Here is a 20,002-nt window from a genome sequence, read left to right on the forward strand (position 1 = left end):
AACATCCCTTGGGGGATCAGAGCCCTGATGGGCATCCCACCTGCATCCAACACTGTCTCCATCAACGCTGTTCCATGGCTCCCATGGGGACACCTCATCCCTTCCCATCTTTGAGTTTATGGTGAGGGAATGGTGAGGGGCCAGCATGGTTTTCAGGCATCTTCAAACTCACTGGGACTCAGGGTCACAGGTAGAGAACCCCAGCGTGCCCTGGCCTGAGGCACCGACCAAAGGACCATTGTCAGAGAAGGCCCCATACAGCTGCGGGATGACCCCTGGGGCCCATAAGGACACACGACCACCAGACGGTGCCAATGGTGAAGAACCAAGAGGCAGGAACCCGCATGCCACTCGGGGTTGGGCCATGCTGCCAGCATTTTTCAGATAGCATCTACCCGTTATTCCAAAGTTGTGTATTGTCCATTCAGGTTTATCACCATACCTGGCCTCTGCCTCCAAAACCCATTTTGTGAAATTTGGTTGCACTGCTTCCACGCAAGAGGTCACATTGAGGGTGTGCAATTCCCACCACAGCATCTCGTGTGCCTAGTAAGGCAACAGTGATTCTGACAAAAACTGGAGTGCCCTCCAGACTGGGAAATGAGGCCATGGGCCGTCAAGTAGAGGATCCTGTGGGGGACGGTGGCATCCCTTGCAGGTGTCGCGGGTGACATGTTGTTTCCAGACAACCTAAGGCACAGGGAAGACGATCAGTGACACATCAGCCTTCTGGGGTGAGGACGAAGCCCCAGTCCCGCAAGATTTTTGGCGTTGCCCTGAGTGCTGCCTCACCAATTGGACCAAGGACACTGGGTCTCTGGGTACTCACACAGGCATCCACTTTCCTCCCATGGTGGCCTCAATGGCGAGACCCTGGTCACTAAGACGACTTCCCACTGAAAGACACCAGGACACCGAGGGAGCTTAGTTGGGTTCCCAGGGATGAGTCCTGGGAAGCACTAATAATAGGCACACAACGCCTCAGGGCGGGAGCACATCTAAGTAATGTGGAGGCCCAGACCGGAGAGAACCCCACTGGGGAGCCTCAAGGGATCAGCGACTCGAGCTCCAGATGCCAGCGCTATTCCGGGGCCACAGGAGTTCTCAGGATCCCGCCTCAGTGCAGTGACCTCCACTGGGCCTCAGCATAATCCTATTGAGCATAATTTTTAGGTCATCATCTGTCTTCGAGACCATATGAGTTCTCATCATTGACCCAACCAAGGCAGTCCCCACCCGCCTCTGCCTTCTACCCTCTAGCTCAACATGCTTACCAAGGATGTTTTATGATATGCTGCATGGCCATGGGGGCCCCTAGCTTTGAGGCATGTTCCTGAAGATGGGCCAAACTCCCCTCCGTGCGCCAGGTGGGATCTCGGTGGATGCACGGGATCTGTGAGGAGACAGGCAGCTCAGCAATGACAAATGCCTTCCCCATCAGACCTTGCCTTGTGGCAGTGGCAAGGATCTCAGAATGCACAGCGCTGGGAGTGCATTCATGAGGCAATCCTGCAATCCTGGCCTGACAGGAAGGAAGGCTGCAGCGTGTCCACAAGGCCCTCAGCCTCTGTGGTTCCACTGGAAACAAGGGAATTCAAGCCTCACAGGAATCTGAGCATGGAGGCTGCCACAGCAGGCACCAGGCCATATGCACAGGTCCTCCCACATCCTTATTGTGACAGATGTTGGCGGGGCAGTAGCAGGCAGAATCCTGGACATTGACTGGCAGGGACTGGCCCTGTGTTTTGCCAGGAAAGCGTGGGCAGGGTCCTCGGATGGACCCATGAATGCTACCATGCAGATGTAATGCCAAATTCCCTTGGGGGAACAGGGTCCTGACAGGCATCCCACCAGCATCCAACACTGTCTCCACCAGTGCTGCTCCATGGCTCCAGTGGGGACACCATCCCTTCCCATCTTTGAGAATATGATGAGGGAAGGGTGAGGGGCCAGCACGGTTCCCCAGTGCCTTCAAACTCACTCAGATGTGGGGTCACAAGTGAAGAACCGCAGTGTGCCCTGGCTCTTGGCACTGACCAAAGGGCCATAGTCAGACAAAACCCCATTGATCTGCGGGACGACCCACGGGCTCCATAAGAACACACGACCACCAGATGGAGCCAACGGTGAAGAACCCGGGGGCAGGAGCCCGCATGCCACTCCGGGTCTGGACCACGCTGCAAGCATCTTTCAGATACCGTCTACCCCTTATGCCACAGCTGTCTATTGTCCACTCAGGTAACCCAGGATCTGGTACCTGCCTCTAAAGCCCATTGCATGAAATTTCACCGCTTACATGCAGGAGGTCACATTGGCTGTCTGCAATGCCCACGGCAGCACGTCGCGTGCCTAGTAAGGCATCAGTGTGGGCAGCACGTCGCATGGCTAGTAAGGCATCAGTGATTCTGACATCTACCAGAGCGCCCTCTCACACTGGGAAACGTGGCCCATGGTCAGTCAAGTAAGAGTATCCCATGGGGGACCGTGGCATCCCTTACTGGTGTCGCAGATGACCTATTTTTTCCAGACAGCCTAGTGTACAGAGGAGACGTTCAGGGACACAACAGCCCTCTGGTGTGAGGACGAAGCCCCAGTCCCACAAGATGGCTGGCGTTGCCCTGAGGGCACTCTCACCAATCGGCCCAATGGCTCTGGATATTCGGGTACTCACACAGGCATCCATTCTCCTCCCATGGTGGGCTCAATGGCGAGACCCTGATCACCAAGACGATGTCCCACTGAAAGACACCAGGACACTGAAGGAGCTTAGTTGTTTTCCCAGGGATGAATCCTGGGAAGCACTAGTAATGGGCACACAACGCCCCAGGATGGGAGCACGTCTTAGGCGCTTACAGGCCCAGACTGGGGAGAGCCCCACTGGGGAGCCTCAAGGGATCAGTCACCTCGAGCCCCAGGATCCAGCGTTATGCCAGGGCCACAGGGGTCCCCAGGATCCCGCCTCTGTGCGGTGCCCTCCACTGGGCCTCAGTGTAATCCTATTGAGCATAATTTTTAGGTCATCAGCTGTCTTCGAGACCATATGAGTTCTCATCATTGACCCAACCAAGGCAGTCCCCACCCGCCTCTGCCTTCTACGCGCCAGTTCAACATGCTTACCAGAGAAGTTTTGTTATGGGCAGAGTGGCCATGGGGGTCCCTGGGTCGTGGCCTGTTCCCAAAGATGGGCCAAACTCCCCACCGTGCTCCAGGTAGGATCTCAGTCATGGCGTGGGATCTGCAGAGAGAGAGGCAAGTCAGCAATGACAAAACACCTTCCCATCAGACCTCACCTTGTGGCAATGGGATAGATCTCAGAATGCATGGTGCTGGGAGTGCATTCACGATGCAATCCTGCAATCCTGGCCTGGTTGGAAGGAAGGCTGCAGCGTTTCCACAAGACCCTCAGCTTCTGTGGCTCCAGTGGAAACAAGGGAATTCAAGCCCCACAGGAATCTGAGCATGGAGGCTGTCACAGCAGGCACCAGGCCACAAGCACAGGTCCTCCCAAATCCTTATTGTGACAGACGCTGGCAGGGCAGTAGCAGGCAGAATCCCGGGCATCGGCTGGCAGGGACTAGCCCTGTGTTTTGTCAGGAATGGGCGGGCAGGGGCCCCGGATGAGCCCACGAATGCTACCATGCAGACGCAACACAAGATCCCTTGGGGGAACAGGGCCCTGAAAGTCATCCCACCAGCATCCAATACTGTCTCCACCAGTGCTGCTCCATGGCTCCCATGGGGACACCTCATCCCTTCCTGTATTTGAGATTACGGTGAGGAAAGGGTGAGGAACCTGAATGGTTCCCCAGTGCCTTCAAACTCACTGGGACTCGGGGTCACAAGTCAAGAACCCAAGCATGCCCTGGCTCATGGCACCGACCAAGGGCCATTGTCAGACAAAACCCTATCCAGTTGCGGGATGACCCACGGGCCCCATAAGGACATGCAACCACCAGACGGTGCCAATGGTGAAGAACCTGGGGGCAGGAGCCTGCATGCCACTCTGTGTCAGGGTCACACTACCAGCATCTTTCAGATACCTTCTACCCATTAAGCCAAAGCTGTCTAGTGTCCATCCAGGTAATTCCTGGTCTGGGCCCTACCTCCAAAGCCCATTGCATGAAATCTGTGTACACTGCTTCCATGCAGGAAGTCACATTGGCCAACTACAATGCCCACCACAACACGTCACTTGCTTACTAATGCATCAGTGATTCTGACATCAACTGGAGCACCCTCCCACACTGGGAAACATGGCCCATGGCCATCAAATAAGAGGGTCTCACGTGGGATCATTCCATCCCTTGCAGGTGTCACGGGTGACCTGTTTTTTCCAGACAGCCTAGTGCACACGGGAGTTGTTCAGGGACATGCCAGCCCTCTGGGGTGAGGACGAAGCCCCTGTCCCACAAGATGGCTGGCATTGCTCTGAGGGCTCCCTCGCCAATCGACCCAAGGGCACTGGATCTCCTGGTACTCACACAGGTGTCCACTATCGTCCAATGGTGGGCTCAAGTGGGATCCTGGTCACCATGGCGAAATCCCCCTGAAAGACACCAGGACACCGAGGGAGCTTAGCTGGGTCCCCAGGGATGAGTCCCGGGAAGCATTAGTAATGGGCACACAATGCCCAAGGGCGGGAGCATGTCTTTGGCGTGTGGGGGCCCAGACCAGGGAAAGCCCCACTGGGGAAACTACAGGGATCAGTCACCTCGAGCCCAGGTGCCAGCGCTATGCCAGGGCCACAGGAGTCCCCAGGATCCCGCCTTAGTGCTGTGCCCTCCACTGGGCCTCAGCATAAACCTATTGAGCATAATTTTTAGGTCATCATCTGTCTTCGAGACCATATGAGGTCTCATCATTGATCCATCCAAGGCAGTCCCCTCCCGCCTCTGCCTTCTACCCTCTAGCTCAACATGCTTACCAGAGAGGTTTTGTGATATGCGGCATGGCCATGGGGGCCACTGGCATGAGGCTTGTTCCTGAAGATGGGCCAAACTCCCCTCTGTGACCCAGGTGGGTTCTTGGTCAGAGCACAGGATCTGCACAGACAGAGGCAGCTCAGCAATGACAAAACACCTTCCCCATCAGACTTCACCTTGTGACAATGGGAGGGATCTCAGAATGAGTGGGGCTGGGACTGCATCATGACGTAATCCCGCAATCCTGGCCTGTGGGAAGGGAGGCTGCAGCGTGTCCACATGGCCCTCAGCCTCTGTGGATCCACTGGAAACAAGGGAATTCAAGCCCAACAGGTCTCTGAGCATGGAGGCTGCCACAGCAGGCACCAGGACACAAGCACAGGTCTTCCTGCAGCATGACTGGGACAGACCTTGGGGGGTTGGTGGCAGGCAGAATCCCAGGCATTGGTTGGCAGGGACAGGTCCTGCGTTTTGCCAGGTTGGCAGGAACAGATCTGCAATGGGCAGACATTGGGCCCTGGAAGTTCCCACGAACGCTACCACACAGATGCAATGCCAAGATCCCTTGGGGGATGAGGGCCCTGATGGCATCCCACCAGCATCCAACACTGTCTCCATCAGCACTGCTCCATGGCTCCCGTGAGGACACCTCATCCTTTCCCGTCTATGAGATTTCCATGAGGGAAGGGTGAGGGGCCAGGATGCTTCCCCAGTGCCTTCAAACTCACTCGGATGCGGGGTCACAAGTGAAGAACCAAAGCATGCCCTGGCTCGTGGCACTGACCAAATGACCATAGTCAGACAAAACCCCATCGATCTGTGGATGACACACCGGCCCCATAAGGACACATGACCACCAGACAGTGCCAATGGTGAAGAACCCGAGGCAGGAGCCCAGATGCCACTCGGGGTCTGGACCACGCTGCGAGCATCTTTCAGATACCATCTACCCGTTATGCCAAAGCTGTCTAGTGTCCACTCAGGTTACCCCGGGACCGGCCCCTGCCTCTAAAGCCCATTGTGTGAAATTTCGGCACACCGCTTCCACGCAGGAGGTCACATTGGCCATCTGTAATGCCCACCGCAGCATGTTGCGTGCCTAATAAGGCATCAGTGATTCTGACATCAACCGGAGCGCCCTCCCATAATGGAAATGTGGCCCATGATCCATCAAGAGGATCCCATGGGGGACCATGGCATCCCTTACAGGTGTCACGGGTGATCTATTTTTGCAGACAGCCTAGTGCACAGGGGAGACGTTCAGGGACACACCAGCCCTCTGGTGTGAGGAGAAGCCCCAGTCCCACAAGATGGCTGGCGTTGCCCTGAGGGCACTCTCGCCAATCGGCCCAAGGGCACTGGATCTTTGGATACTCACACAGGCATCCATTATCCTCCCATGGTGGGCTCAATGGTGAGACCCTGGTCATCAAGACGACATCTCACTGAAAGACACCAGGACACTGAAGGAGCTTAGTTGTTTTCCCAGGGATGAATCCCGGGAAGCACTAGTAATGGGCACACAATGGCCCAGGGTGGGAGCACACCTTAGGCGCTCAGAGGCCCAGACCAGGGAAAGCCCCAATAGGGAGCCTCGAGGGATCAGTTGCCTCGAACACCAGGATCCAGCTCTATGCTAGGGCCACAGAGGTCCTCAGGATCCCACCTCTGTGCGGTGCCCTCCACTGGGCCTCAGTGTAATCTTATTGAGCATAATTTTTAGGTCATCATCTGTCTTTGAGACCATATGAGTTCTCAGCATTGACCCAACCAAGGCAGTCCCCACCCGCCTCTGCCTTCTACCCTCCAGCTCAACATGCTTACCAGTGAGGGTTTGTTATGCACAGGGTGGCCATGGGGGCCCCTGGCTCAGGGCCTTCTCCCAAAGATGGGCCAAATTCCCATCCGTGCTCCAGGTGGGATCTCGGTCGCTGCATGGGATTTGCACAGAGAGAGGCAGCTCAGCAGTGACAAAACGCCTTCCCATCAGACGTCACCTTGTGGCAATGGGAGGGATCTCAGAATTCCCAGGGCTGGGACTGAATTCATGACACAATCCTGCAATCCTGGCCTGGTTGGAAGGAAGACTGTAGCTGGTCCACAAGGCCCTCAGCCTCTGTGTCTCCACTGGAAACAAGGGAACTCAAGCCCCCCAGGAATGCTCAGGCATGGAGGCTGCCACAGCAGGACCAGGCCACATGCACAGGTCTTCCTGCAGTGTTATTGGGACAGACATTTGCGGGTCGGTGGCAGGCAGAATCCTGGGCCTTGGCTGGCAGGGACCGGCCCTGTGTTTTGGCAGGAATGGGCAGGCATAGGGCCTTGGAAGGGCCCATGAATGCTACCACACAGACGCAATGCCAAGATTCCTTGGGGGAACAGGGCCCTGATGGGCATCCCACCAGTATCCAACACTGTCTCCATCAGCACAGCACCATGGTTCTGGTGGGGACACCTAATCCCTTACCATCTTTGAGATTACGGTGAGGGAATGGTGAGGGGCCAGCACGGTTCCCCAGTGCTTTCAAACTCACTAGGTCTCAGGGTTACAAGTCAAGAACCCAGGCCTGCCCTGGCTCGTGGCACCAACCAAAGGGCCATTGTCAGACAAAACCCCATACAGCTGTGGGACGACCCCGGGGGCCCATAAGGACACACGAGAACCAGACGGTGCCAATGGTGAAGAACCTGGCGGCAGGAGCCTGTATACAACTCGGGGTCTGGGCCATGTTGCCAGCATTTTTCGGATACCGTCTACCCGTTGTGCCAAAGCTGTCTAGTCTCCATCCAGGTAACCGCCGCCAGGCTCCTGCCTCCAAATTCCATTTGTGAAATTTGGGAGCACCGCTTCCATGCAGGTGGTCACACTGTTCGTCTGCAATGCCCACTGCAGCATGTTGTGTGCCTACTAAGGCATCAGTGATTCTGACATCAACTGGAGTGCCCTCCCACACTGGGAAACGTGTCCCATGGTCCGTCAAGTAAGAGGATCCCGTGGGGGACCATGGCATCCCTTACAAGTGTCGCGGGTGACCTGTTTTTTCCAGACAACCAAGTGTACAGGTCAGATTTTCAGGGACACACCTGCCCTCTGGGGCGAGGACGAAGCCCCAGTCCCACAAGATGGCTGGAGTTTCCCTGAAGGCTGCCTCACCTGTAGGCCAAAGGTCAGTGGGTCTCTGGGGTCTGACACAGGCATCCACTCTCCTCCCTTGGTCAGCTCAATAGCAAGACCGTGGTTACCAAGATGACATCCCACTGAAAGACACCAGGACACCAAGGGAGTTTAGGTTCCCAGGGATGAGTCCTGGGAAGTACTAGTAATGGGCACGCAGCTCCCCAGGGTGGGAGCATGTCTTATGCGTGCAGAGGCCCAGAAACCGGGGAGAGCCCCACTGGGGAGGCTTGAGGGATCTGTCGCCTCAAGCCCCAGGTGCCAGTGCTCCTCAAGGCCCGAAGGGGTCCCCAGGATCCCGCCTCAGTGCCATGCCTTCCACTGGTCCTCAGCATAATCCTATTGAGCATAATTTTTAGGTCATCATCTGTCTTCGAGACCATATGAGTTCTCATCATTGACCCAACCAAGGCAGTCCCCACCCACCTCTGCCTTCTACATGCCAGCTAAACATGCTTACCAGAGAAGTTTTTTGATGTGTGGCATGGCCATGGGGGCCCCTGGCTTGAGGCTTGTTCCCGACGGTGGGCCAAATGTCCCTCCATGCACCAGGTGGGATCTTGGTGGGGGCGCGGTATCTGCGTGGAGAGAGGCAGCTCAGCAATGACAAAACTCCTTCCCCTTCTGACCTCACCTTGTGGCAATGGGAGGGATCTCAGAATCCCTGGGGCTGGGAGTGCATTCATGACACAATCCTGCATTCCTGGCATGGTGGGAAGGAAGGCAGCAGCGTATCCACAAGGCCCTTAGCCTCTGAGGCTCCACTGGAAACAAGGGAATTCAAGCACCATAGGCATCTGAGCATGGAAGCTGCCACAGCAGGCACCAGGCCACAAGCACATGTCTTCCTGCAGCGTGATTGGGACAGACCTTGGCAGGTTGGTGGCAGGCAGACTCCAGGCCTTGGGTGGCAGGGACCAGCCCTGAGTTTTGCCAGGAATGGGCGTGCATGGGGCCCCAGAAGGGCCCACAAACGCTACCACGCAGACGCAATAGCAAGATCCCTTGGGGGAACAAGGCCCTGACGGGTATCCCACCAGCATCGAACACTGTCTCCATCACCACTGCACCATGGTTCCGGTGGGGACACCTCATCCCTTCCCGTCTTTGAGATTATGGTGAGGGAATGGTGAGGGGCAAGCACAGTTCCCCAGGGCCTTCAAACTCACTGGGTCCTGGTGTCACAAGTCAAGAACCCCACGTGCCCTGGCTTGTGGCACCGTTCAAAGGGCCATTGTCAGACAAAGCCCCATACAGCTGCAGGACAACCCCTGGGGCCCATAAGGACACGTGACTACCAGGCAGTGACAATGGTGAAGAACCTGGACGCAGGAGCCCACATGCCACTCGGAGTCGGGACTACCCTGCCAGCATTTTTCAGATACCGTCTACCCGTTATGCCAAAGCTGTCTAGTGTCCATCCAGGTAACCCCGGGTCCAGTTCCTGTCTCCAAAGGCCATTGTGTGAGAGTTGGGCGCATCGCTTTCAGGCAGGAGATCACATTGGCCATCTGCAATGCCCACCGCAGCACGTCGCATGCCTACTAAGGCATCAGTGATTCTGACATCAACCGGAGTTCCCACCCACACTCGGAAAGGGGCCCATGGGCAGTCAAGTATGAGGATCTCGCGGGGGTTCACGGCATCTCTTGCAGGTGTCGCGGGTGACCTTTTTTTCCAGATACCCTAGTGCACAGGGGAGATGTTCAAGGACACGCCTGCCCTCTGGGGTGAGGAGGAAGCCCCAGTCCCACAAGATGGCTGGCGTTGTCCTGAGGGCTACTTCGACAATCTGCCCAAGGACACTATATCTCTGGGTACTCACACAGGCATCCACTCTCCTACCATGGAGGACCCAATGGCGAGACCCTGGTCACCAAGACGACGTCCCACTGAAAGACACCGGGACACCAAGGGAGCTTAGTTGGGTTCCCAGGGATGAGTCCCGGGAAGCACTAGTAATGGGCACACAATGCCCCAGGGCGGGAGCACGTCTTAGACACAAGGAGGCCCAGAGACTGGGAAGAGTCCCAATGGGGAGCCTCGAGGGATCAGTGGTCTCGAGCCCCAGGTGTCAGTGTTACGCCAGGGCCACAGGGGTCCATAAGATACCGCCTCTGTTTGGCGCCCCCCACTGGGCCTCAGTGTAATCCTATTGAGCATAATTTTTAGGTCATCATCTGTCTTCGAGACCATATGAGTTCTCATCATTGACCCAACCAAGGCAGTCCCCACACGCCTCTGTGTTCTACCTGCCCGCTCAACATGCTTACCAGAGAGGGGTTGTGATGCGCAGGGTGGCCTTGAGGGCCCGTGGCTTGGGGCCTGTTCCCGAAGATGGGTCAAACTGCCCTCCATGTGCCAGGTGGGATCTCAGTCAGGGTGCGTGATCTGCACAGAGTGAGGCAGGTAAGCAATGACAAACACCTTCCCCATCAGACCTCACCTGTGGCAGTGGGAGGGATCTCAGAATGCGTGGGGCTGGGACTGCATTCATGACACAATCCTGCAATCCTGGCCTGGTGGGAAGGAAGGCTGCAGCATGTCCACAAGACTCTCTGCCTCTGTGGCTCCACTGGAAACAAGGAAATTCAAGACCCACTTGCGTCTGAGCATGGAGGCTGCCACATCATGCACCAGGCCACATACACAGGTCTTCCCACAGCATGATTGGGACAGACCTTGGCAGGTCGGTGGCAGGCAGAATCCCGGGCCTTGGCTGGCAGGGAGGCGGCCCTGCATTTTGCCAGGAATGGGCGGGCATGGGGCCCCAGAAGGGCCCACGAATGCTACCATGCAGACACAACGCCAAGATCCCTTGGGGGAACATGGCCCTGACGGGCACCCAACCATCATCCAACACTGTCTCCATCACTGCTGCTCCATGGCTCCTGTGGGGATACCTCATCCCTTCCCGTGTTTGAGATTACGGTGAGGGAAGGGTGAGAGGCCAGCACGGTTCCCCAGCGCCCTCAAACACACTGAGACTCAGGGTCACAAGTCAAGAACCCCAGCATGCCCAGCCTCATGGCACCGACTAAAGGGCCATTGTCAGACAAAGCCCCATACAGCTGCGGGATGACTCGGGCCCATAAGGACATGCAACCACCAGAAGGTGCCAACGGTGAAGAACACGGAGGCAGGAGCCCGCATGCCACTCAGGGTCTGGGCCACACTACCTGAATTTTTTGGGCATCTGTCTAGTGTCCATCCAGGTAACTCCGGGCCCAGCCCCTGCCTCCAAAGCCCATTGCATGAAATTTGGACGCACCACTTCCAAGCAGGAGGTCACATTGGCTGTCTGCAATGCCCACGGCAGCACGTCGCTTGCCTACTAAGGCATCAGTCATTCTTACATCAACTGGAATGCCCTCCTACACTGGGAAACATGGCCCATGGGCCGACAAGTAAGAGGATACTGCGGGTGACCGTGGCACCCTTGCAGGTGTTGTGGGTGACCTGTTTTTTTGCAGACACCCCAGTGCACAATGGAGATGTTCAGGGATACTCCAGCCCTCTGGGGTGAGGATGAAGCCCCAGTCCCACAAGATGGCTGGCATTTCCCTGTGGGCTTCCTCACCAATTGGCTCAAGGGTACTGGATCTTTGGGTACTCATAGACATCTACTCTCCTCCCATGGTGGGCTCAATGGCATGACCCTGGTCACCAAGACGACATCCCACTGAAAGACACCAGGACACCAAGGGAGCTGAGTTGGGTTCCCAGGGATGAGTCCCGGGAAGCACTACTAATGGGCACAAATGCCCCAGGGCGGGAGCACGTCTTAGGTGCATGGAGACCTAGAGACCGGGGAGAGACCCACTGGGGACACTCAAGGGATTGGTCGCATTGAGCCCCAGATGCCAGCGCTATGCCAAGGCCACAGGGGTCACCAGGATCCCGGCTCAGTGTGGTGCCCTCCACTGGGCCTCAGTGTAATCCTATTGAGCATAATTTTTAGGTCATCATCTGTCTTCGAGACCATATGAGTTCTCATCATTGACCCAACCAAGGCAGTCCCCACACGCCTCTGTGTTCTACCTGCCCACTCAACAAGCTTACCAGAGAGGGATTGTGATGTGCAGGGTGGCCATTAGGGCCCCTGGCTTGGGGCCAATTCCTGAAGATAGACCAAACTCCCCTCCGTGCGCCAGGTGGGATATCGAATGGGGCGCAGGATCTGCACAGAGAGAGGCAGCTCAGCAATGACAAACACCTTTCCCATCAGACGTCACCTTGTGGCAATGGGAGGGATCTCAGAATGCGCAGGGCTGGAACTGCATTCATGATGCAATCCTGCAATCCTGGCCTGGCGGGAAGGAAGGCTGCAGTGTGTCCACAAGGCCCTTAGCCTCTGTGGCTCCACAGGAAACAAGGAAATTCAAGCCCCACAGGCGTCTTGGCATGGAGGCTGCCACAGCAGGCACCAGGCCACATGCACAGGTCCTCCCGCAGCATGATTGGGACAGATCTTGGTGGGTCAGTGGCAGGCAGAATCCCGGCCTTGGCTGGCAGGGACCGGCCCTGAATTTTGCCAGGAATAGGTGGGCATGGGGCCCCGGAAGGGCCCACGAGTGCTACCACACAGACATAACACCAAGATCCCTTGTGGGATCAGGGCCCTGACATGCATCCCACCAGGATCCAACACTGTGTCCATAGCACTGCTCCATGGCTCCTGTGGGGACACCTCATCCCTTCCCGTCTTTGAGAGTATGGTGAGAGAAGGGTGAGGGTCTAGCATGGTTCCCAGCACCTTCAAACTCACTGGGACTTGGGGTCACAAGTCAAGAACCACATTGTGCCCTGGCTTGTGTACCCGCCAAAGGGCCTTTGTCAGACAAAACCCCATCAAGCTGTGGGACGACCCAAGGGTCCCATAAGGACACGTGACCACCAGACGGTGCCAATTGTGAAGAACCTGGGGACAGGAGCCCGCATGCCTTCAGAGTCTGGGCCACCCTGCCAACATTTTTCAGGTCCCATCTACCTGCCATGCCAAAGCTGTCTAGTGTCCAGCCAGGTAACCCAGGCCAGGCCACTGTCTCCAAAGGCCATTGCGTGAAATTTGGGCACACCGCTTCCACACAGGTGGTCACCTTGGCCGTCTGCAATGCCCACTGCAGCATGTCGCGTGCCTACTAAGGCATCAGTGATTGTGACATCAACCGGAGTGCCCTCCCAAACTGGGAAACGTGGCCCATGGGCTGACAAGGAAGAGGATCTCGCAGGGGATTGTGGCATCCCTTGCAGGTGTTGCAGGTGACCTGTGTTTTTCAGACAGCCTAGTGCACAGGAGAGACCTTCAGGGATACAGCAGCCCTCTGGGGCGAAGACGAAGCCTAAGTCCAAAAGATGGCTGGTGTTGCCCTGAGGGCTCCCTCACCAATAGGCCCAAGGGCCCTAATCTTCGGGTACTCACAGGCATCCATTCTCCTCCCATGGTGGGCTCAATGGCGAGACCCTGGTCACCAAGACGATGTCCCACTGAAAGACACCAGGACACCAAGGGAGCTTAGTTGGGTTCCCAGGAATGAGTCCTGGGAAGCCCTAGTAATAGGCGCACAACGCCCTAGGGCGGGAGCACATCTTAGGCACACAGAGGCACAGAGGCCAGGGAGAATTTCACTAGGGAATCTCGAGGGATCGGTGGCCTTGATCCCCAGGTGCCAGCGTTATGCCAGGTCACAGGGGTCACCAGGATCCCGCCTCAGTGCAGTGCCCTTCACTGGGCCTCAGTGTAATCCTATTGAGCATAATTTTTAGGTCTTCATCTGTCTTCGGGATCATATGAGTTCTCATCGTTGACCCAACCAAGGCAGTCCCCACCCGCCTCTGCCTTCTACCCTCTAGCTCAACATCCTTACCAGAGAGGTGTTGTGATGTGTGGCATGGCCATGAGGGCCCCTGGCTTGGGGTTGATCCCAAAGATGGGCCAAACTTCCCTCCGTGTGCCAGGTGGGATCTCAGTGGGGGCGCGGGGTCTTTGCAGAGAGAGGCAGCTGAGGAATGACAAAACGCCTTCCCCATCAGACCTCACCTTGTGGCAATGGAAGGGATCTCAGAATGCACGAGGCTGGGACTGCATTCATGATGCCAGAAAAATCCTGGCCTGGCGGGAAGGAAGTCTGCACTGCTTCCACAAGGCCCTCAGCCTCTGTGGCTCTGCTGGAAACAAGGGAATTCAAGCCCCGCAGGTCTCTGAGCATGGAGGCTGCCACAGCAGGCACCAGACCACATGCACAGGTCTTCCTGCAGCGTGATATGACAGACCTTGGCGGGTCATTGGCAGACAAAATCCCAGGCCTTGGCTAGCAGGGACCGGTACTGTGTTTTTCCAGGAATGGGCAGGTTGGGGCCACGTAAGGGCCCATGAACGCTACCATGCAGATGCAAGGCCCAGATCCCTTAGGGGAACAGGGCCCTGATGGGCATCCCACCAGCATCCAGCAGTGTCTCCATCAGCGCTGCTCCATGGCTCCCATGGGGACACCTCATCCCTTCCTGTCTTTGACGTTATGGTGAGGGAAGGGTGAGGGGCAAGCACGGTTCCCTAGTGCCTTCAAACTCACTGGGACTCGGGGTCACAAGTCAAGAACCCCAGTGTGTCCAGCCTCATGGCACCGACCAAAGGGCCATTGTCAGACAAAGCCCCATACAGTTGCGGGACGACCCCTGGGGCCTATAGGACATGTGACCACCAGATGGGGCTAACGGTGAAGAACCCAGAGGCAGGAGCCTGCATGCCACTTGGGTCTGGGCCATGCTACCAGCATTTTTCATGTACCGTCTACCCGTTATGCCAAAGCTGTCAAATGTCCATCCAGGTAACCCCGGGCACAGCCCCTGCCTCCGAAGCACATTGCATGAAATTTGCGCTCACTGCTTCCATGCAGGTGGTCACATTGGCCATCTGCAATGCCCACCGCAGCATGTTGCTTGCCTACTAAGGCATCAGTGATTCTGACATCAACCGGAGTGCCCTCCCACACTGGGAAATGTGGCCCATGGGCTGTCAAGTAAGATCCCTTGGGGGACTGTGTCATTCCTTGCAGGTGTCACAGGTGTCCTGTTTTTCCAGACAGCCTAGTGCACAGGTCAGACGTTCAGGGACACGCCAGCTCTCCGGGACGAGGTTGAAGTCCCAGTCCTAGAACATGCCTCGCCAATTGCCCAAGGGCATTTGGTCTCGGGTATCACAGGCATCCATTCTCCTCCCATGGTGGGCTCAATGGTGAGATACTGGTCACTAATGCAATGTCCCACTGAACGACACCAGGACACCATGGCATCTTAGTTGGGTTCCCAGAAATAAGTCCCAGGAAGCACTAGTAATGAGCACACAACGCCCTAGGGCAGGAGCACGTCTTAGGTGCGTAGAGCCCCAGAGACCAGGGAGAGCCCCCCTGGAGAGCCTCGAGGGATCGGTGGCCTTGAGCCCCAGGAGCCAGCGCTTTGCCAGGGCCACAGCAGTCCCCAACATCCCGCCTCAGTGTGGTGCCCTCCACTGGGCCTCAGTGTAATCCTATTGAGCATAATTTTTAGATCATCATCTGTCTTCGAGACCATATGAGTTCTCATCATTGACCCAATCAAGGCAGTCCCCACCCACCTGTGCCTTCTACCCGCCAGGTCAACATGCTTACCAGAGAGCATTTGTGATGTGTAGGGTGGCCATGGGGGTGCCCCTTGGTTCGGGGCAACTTCCTGAGTATGGGCCAAACTCCCCTCCATGCACCAGGTGGGATCTTGGTCGGGGCTTGGGATCTGTGCAGAGAGAGGCAGCTCAGCAGTGACCAACACCTTCCCCATCAGACCTCACTTTGTGGCAATGGGAGGGATCTCAGAATCCGTGGGGCTGGGAGTGCATTCATGACACAATCCTGCAATCCTGGCCTGGCAGGAAGGAAGGCTGCAGTGTGTCCACAAGGTTCTCAGCCTCTGTGGCTCCACAGAAAACAAGGGAATTCAAGATCCACAGAAGTCTGAGCATGGAGGCTGCCACAGCAGGCACCAGGACATATGCACAGGTCTTCCTGCAGTGTGATTGGGACAGACCTTGGCGGGTCTGTGGCAGGCACAATCCCGGGATTTTGCTGGCAGGGACCTGCCCTGTGTTTTGCCAGGAATAGGCAGTCATAGGCCCCAGAAGGGCCCACAAACGCTACCACACAGACGCAATGCCAAGATCCCTTGGGGGAACAGGGCCCTGATGGGCATCCCACCAGCATCTAACACTGTCTCCATCACCACTGCTCCATGTCTCCTGTGGGGGCACCTCATCCCTACTCGTCTTTGAGATTATGGTGAGGGAAGGGTGAGGAGCCAGCACAGTTCCCTAGTGCCTTCACACTCACTGGGACTCGGGGTCACAAGTCAAGAAGCACAGCGTGTCCTGGCATGTGGCACCAACCAAAGGGCCAATGCCAGACAAAACCCCATCGAGCTGCGGAATGACCCATGGGCCCCACAAAGACACGTGACCACCAGACGGTGTCAATTGTAAAGAAACCGGGGGCAGGAGCCGGCATGCCACTTGGGGTCCGGGCCATGCTGCCAGGTTTTTTCAGATACCATCTACCCATTATACCAAAGCTGTCTAGTGTCCATTTTGGTAATCCCAGGTCTGGTTCCTGCCTCCAAAGCCCATTGCGTGAAATTTAGGTGCACCGCTTCCAGGCAGGAGGTCACATTGGCCATCAGCAATGCCCACTGCAGCACGTCACGTGCCTGCTAAGGCATCAGCGATTGTGACATCAACCAGAGTTGATGGGAAACGTGGCCCATGGTCCTTCAAGTAATAGGATCTCCCAGGGTTCGTGGCATCCCTTGCAGGTTTCGAGGGTGTCCTGTGTTTTCCAGACAGCCTAGTGCAGAGGGGAGATGTTCAGGGACATGCCAACCCTCTGGGGAGAGGACGAAGCCCCAGTCCCACAAGATGGTGACCCTGGTCACCAAGATGACATTCCACTGAAAGACATCAGGACACCGAGGGAGCTTAGTTGGGTTCCCAGGGATGAATCCCGGGAAGGACTAGTAATGGGCACACAACACTCCCGGGTGGGAGCACATCCTACGTGTGCAGAGACTCAGAGACTGGGGAGACCCCACTGGGGAGCCTCGAGTGATCGGTCGCCTCGAGCCCCAGGTACCAACACTACACGAGAGCCACAGGGGTCCACAGGATTCTGCCTCAGTGAGGTGCCCTCCAATGGGCCTCAGGTAATCCTATTGAGCATAATCTTTAGGTCATCATCTGTCTTCCAGACCATATGAGTTCTCATCATTGACCCAACAGAAGCAGTCCCCTCCCGCCGCTGTCTTCTACCCGTGAGCTCAACATGCTTACCAGAGAGTGTTTGTGATGCTCTGGGTGGCCATTAGGGCCCCTGGCTCGGGGCCTGTTCCTGAAGATAGGCCAAACTCCTCTCAGTGTGCCAGGTGGGATCTCAGTTGGGGCCTGGGATGTGCACAGAGAGAGGCAGCTCAGCAATGACAAACGCCTTCCCCATCAGACCTCCCTGTGGCAATGGGAGAGATCTCAGAATGGGCGGGGCTGTGACTGCATTCATGACTCAAACCTGCAATCCTGGTCTGGCGAGAAGGAAGGCTGCAGCGTGTCCACAAGGCCTTCAATATCTGTGGCTCCACTGGAAACAAGGGAATTCAAGCCCCACAGGCATCTGAAATCGAGGCTGCCACAGCAGGCACCAGGCTACACGCACAGGTCTTCCCACAGCGTGATTGGGACAGACCCTTGGTGGGTCGGTTGCAGGCAGAAACCCAGGCCTTGGCTGGCAGGGCCCGGCCATGTGTTCCCCATGAATGTGTGGGCATGGGGCCCCAGAAGGGCCCATGAATGCTACCACACAGACGCAATACCAAGATCCCTTTGGGGAACAGGGCCCTGATGGGCAGCCCACCAGCATCCAACACTGTCTCCATCACCACTGCTCCATGGCTCCTGTGGGGACACCTCATCCCTTCCCATCTTTGAGAGCATGGTGTGGGTAGGGTGAGGGGCCTGCACGGTTCCCCAGCGCCTTCAAACTCAGTAGGACTCAGGGTCAGAAGTCAAGAACCACAGCGTGCCTTTGATTGTGGCATCACCCAAAGGGCCATTGTCAGACAAAACCCCATCTAGCTACGGGACCACCCACGGGCCCCATATGGACATGCCACCACCAGAGGGTGGCAATGGTGAAGAACCTGGGTGCAGGAGGCTGCATGCCACTTGGGTCTGGGCCACGCTGCCAGCATTTTTCAGATACTGTCTACCAGTTATGCCAAAGCTCTAGTGTCCATCCAGGTACCCCCGAGTCCGGCCCCTGCCTCAAAGCCCATTGTGTGAAATTTGGGCACACCACTTCCATGCAGGAGGTCACATTGGCCATCTGCAATGCCCACTCTAGCAGGTCGAGTGTCTACTAAGGCATCAGTGATTCTGACATCAACTGGAGCGCTCTCCCACACTGGGAAAATTGTCCCATGGGCCGTCAAGTAAGGGATCCTGCGGAGGACTGTGGCATCCCTTACATGTGTTGTGGGTGACCTGTTTTTTCCAGACAGCCAAGTTCACAGGTCAGACATTCAGGGACATGCCAGCCCTCTGGGGCAAGGATGAAGCCCCAGTCCCAGAAGATGGCTGGCATTGCACTGAGGGCTCCCTCGTCAATCGGCTCAAGGGCACTGGATCTCCAGGTACCCACACAGGCATCCACTCTCCTCCCATGGTGGTCTCAATGGCGAGACCCTGGTCACCAAGACGACGTCCCACTGAAAGACACCAGGACACCGAGGGAGCTTAGTTGGGTTCCAGGGATGAGTCCCAGGAAGCCCTAGTAATGGGCACACAACGCCCCAGGGCGGGAGCATGTGTTAGGCGCACGGAGGCCCAGAGACATGGGAGAGCCCCACTGGGGAGCCTTGAGGGATCGGTGGCCTCGAGCCCGAGTTGCCAGAGCTTCGCCAGGACCACAGGAGTTCCCAGGATCCCACCTCAGTTTGGTGCCCTCCACTGGGCCTCAGTGTAATCCTATTGAGCATAATTTTTAGGTCATTATCTGTCTTCGAGACCATATGAGTTCTCATCATTGACCCAAACAAGGCAGTCCCCTCCCTCCTATGCCTTCTACCTGCCAACTCAACATGCTTACCAGAGAGGGTTTGTGATGCACAGGGTGTCCATGATGGCCCCTGGCTCAGGGTGTGTTCCTGAAGATGGGCCAAACTCTCCTCCATGCGACAGGTGGGATCTTGGTCGGGGTGTGGGATCTGCGCAGAGAGAGGCAGCTCAGCAATGACAAACACCTTTCCCATCAGACCTCACCTTGTGGCAATGGGAGGGATCTCAGAATCTGCGGGGCTGGGAGTGCATTCATGACGAAATCCTGCAATCCTGGCTTGGCAGGAAGGAAGGCTGAAGCATGTCCACAAGGCTCTCAGGCTCTGTGGCACCACTGGAAACAAAGGAATTCAAGCCCCACAAGAGTCTGAGCATGGAGACTGCCACATTAGGCACCAGGCCACATGCACAGGTCTTCCCGCAGCGTGATTGGGACAGACCTTGGCAGGTCGGTGGCAGGCAGAATCCTGGGCCTTGGCTGGCAGGGACCGGCCCTGAATTTTGCCAGGAATGGGTGGGCATGGGGCCCTGGAATGTCACATGAACCTTACCATGCAGATGCAATGCCAAGATCCCTTGGAGGAACAGGGCCCTGACGGGCATCCCATCAGCATCCAACACTTTCTCCATCAGCACTGTTCCATGGCTCCTGTGGGGACACCTCATCCCTTCCCATCTTTGAGATTACGGTGAGGGAAGGGTGATGGCTCAACACGGTTCCCCAGTGCCTCCAAACTCAGTAGGATTCGGGGTCACAAGTCAAGAACCACAGCGTGCCTT

The 20,002-nt window shown here is 56.6% G+C and overlaps 11 non-coding genes across 11 annotated transcripts; all 11 read right to left on the reverse strand.

Moving 5' to 3' along the window:
• Positions 1-1,137: 1,137 nt before the first annotated feature.
• LOC124517459 (small nucleolar RNA SNORD115) lies at positions 1,138-1,218 on the reverse strand. Its single transcript, XR_006963462.1, has one exon. It is a non-coding gene; the product is annotated as a small nucleolar RNA SNORD115 (small nucleolar RNA).
• Positions 1,219-2,980: 1,762 nt separating this feature from the next.
• Positions 2,981-3,061, reverse strand: LOC124517460 (small nucleolar RNA SNORD115). Its single transcript, XR_006963463.1, has one exon. It is a non-coding gene; the product is annotated as a small nucleolar RNA SNORD115 (small nucleolar RNA).
• A 1,726-nt stretch (positions 3,062-4,787) lies between these two features.
• On the reverse strand, positions 4,788-4,868 carry LOC124517474 (small nucleolar RNA SNORD115). Its single transcript, XR_006963475.1, has one exon. It is a non-coding gene; the product is annotated as a small nucleolar RNA SNORD115 (small nucleolar RNA).
• A 1,741-nt stretch (positions 4,869-6,609) lies between these two features.
• LOC124517469 (small nucleolar RNA SNORD115) lies at positions 6,610-6,690 on the reverse strand. The gene has a single exon (XR_006963470.1). It is a non-coding gene; the product is annotated as a small nucleolar RNA SNORD115 (small nucleolar RNA).
• Positions 6,691-8,420: 1,730 nt separating this feature from the next.
• LOC124517471 (small nucleolar RNA SNORD115) lies at positions 8,421-8,501 on the reverse strand. Its single transcript, XR_006963472.1, has one exon. It is a non-coding gene; the product is annotated as a small nucleolar RNA SNORD115 (small nucleolar RNA).
• A 1,732-nt stretch (positions 8,502-10,233) lies between these two features.
• On the reverse strand, positions 10,234-10,314 carry LOC124517457 (small nucleolar RNA SNORD115). The gene has a single exon (XR_006963460.1). It is a non-coding gene; the product is annotated as a small nucleolar RNA SNORD115 (small nucleolar RNA).
• A 1,708-nt stretch (positions 10,315-12,022) lies between these two features.
• On the reverse strand, positions 12,023-12,103 carry LOC124517458 (small nucleolar RNA SNORD115). Its single transcript, XR_006963461.1, has one exon. It is a non-coding gene; the product is annotated as a small nucleolar RNA SNORD115 (small nucleolar RNA).
• A 1,724-nt stretch (positions 12,104-13,827) lies between these two features.
• On the reverse strand, positions 13,828-13,908 carry LOC124517468 (small nucleolar RNA SNORD115). The gene has a single exon (XR_006963469.1). It is a non-coding gene; the product is annotated as a small nucleolar RNA SNORD115 (small nucleolar RNA).
• A 1,698-nt stretch (positions 13,909-15,606) lies between these two features.
• Positions 15,607-15,687, reverse strand: LOC124517463 (small nucleolar RNA SNORD115). The gene has a single exon (XR_006963465.1). It is a non-coding gene; the product is annotated as a small nucleolar RNA SNORD115 (small nucleolar RNA).
• A 1,623-nt stretch (positions 15,688-17,310) lies between these two features.
• On the reverse strand, positions 17,311-17,390 carry LOC124517477 (small nucleolar RNA SNORD115). The gene has a single exon (XR_006963477.1). It is a non-coding gene; the product is annotated as a small nucleolar RNA SNORD115 (small nucleolar RNA).
• A 1,726-nt stretch (positions 17,391-19,116) lies between these two features.
• LOC124517465 (small nucleolar RNA SNORD115) lies at positions 19,117-19,197 on the reverse strand. Its single transcript, XR_006963466.1, has one exon. It is a non-coding gene; the product is annotated as a small nucleolar RNA SNORD115 (small nucleolar RNA).
• Between the last annotated feature and the right edge of the window lie 805 nt (positions 19,198-20,002).

The sequence above is a fragment of the Lynx rufus genome, unplaced genomic scaffold (assembly GCF_022079265.1).
Source record: "Lynx rufus isolate CCGP_SWC_20201006 ecotype Redwood Valley unplaced genomic scaffold, mLynRuf1.p SCAF_21, whole genome shotgun sequence".
Classification (NCBI taxonomy): Eukaryota; Metazoa; Chordata; class Mammalia; order Carnivora; family Felidae; genus Lynx; species Lynx rufus.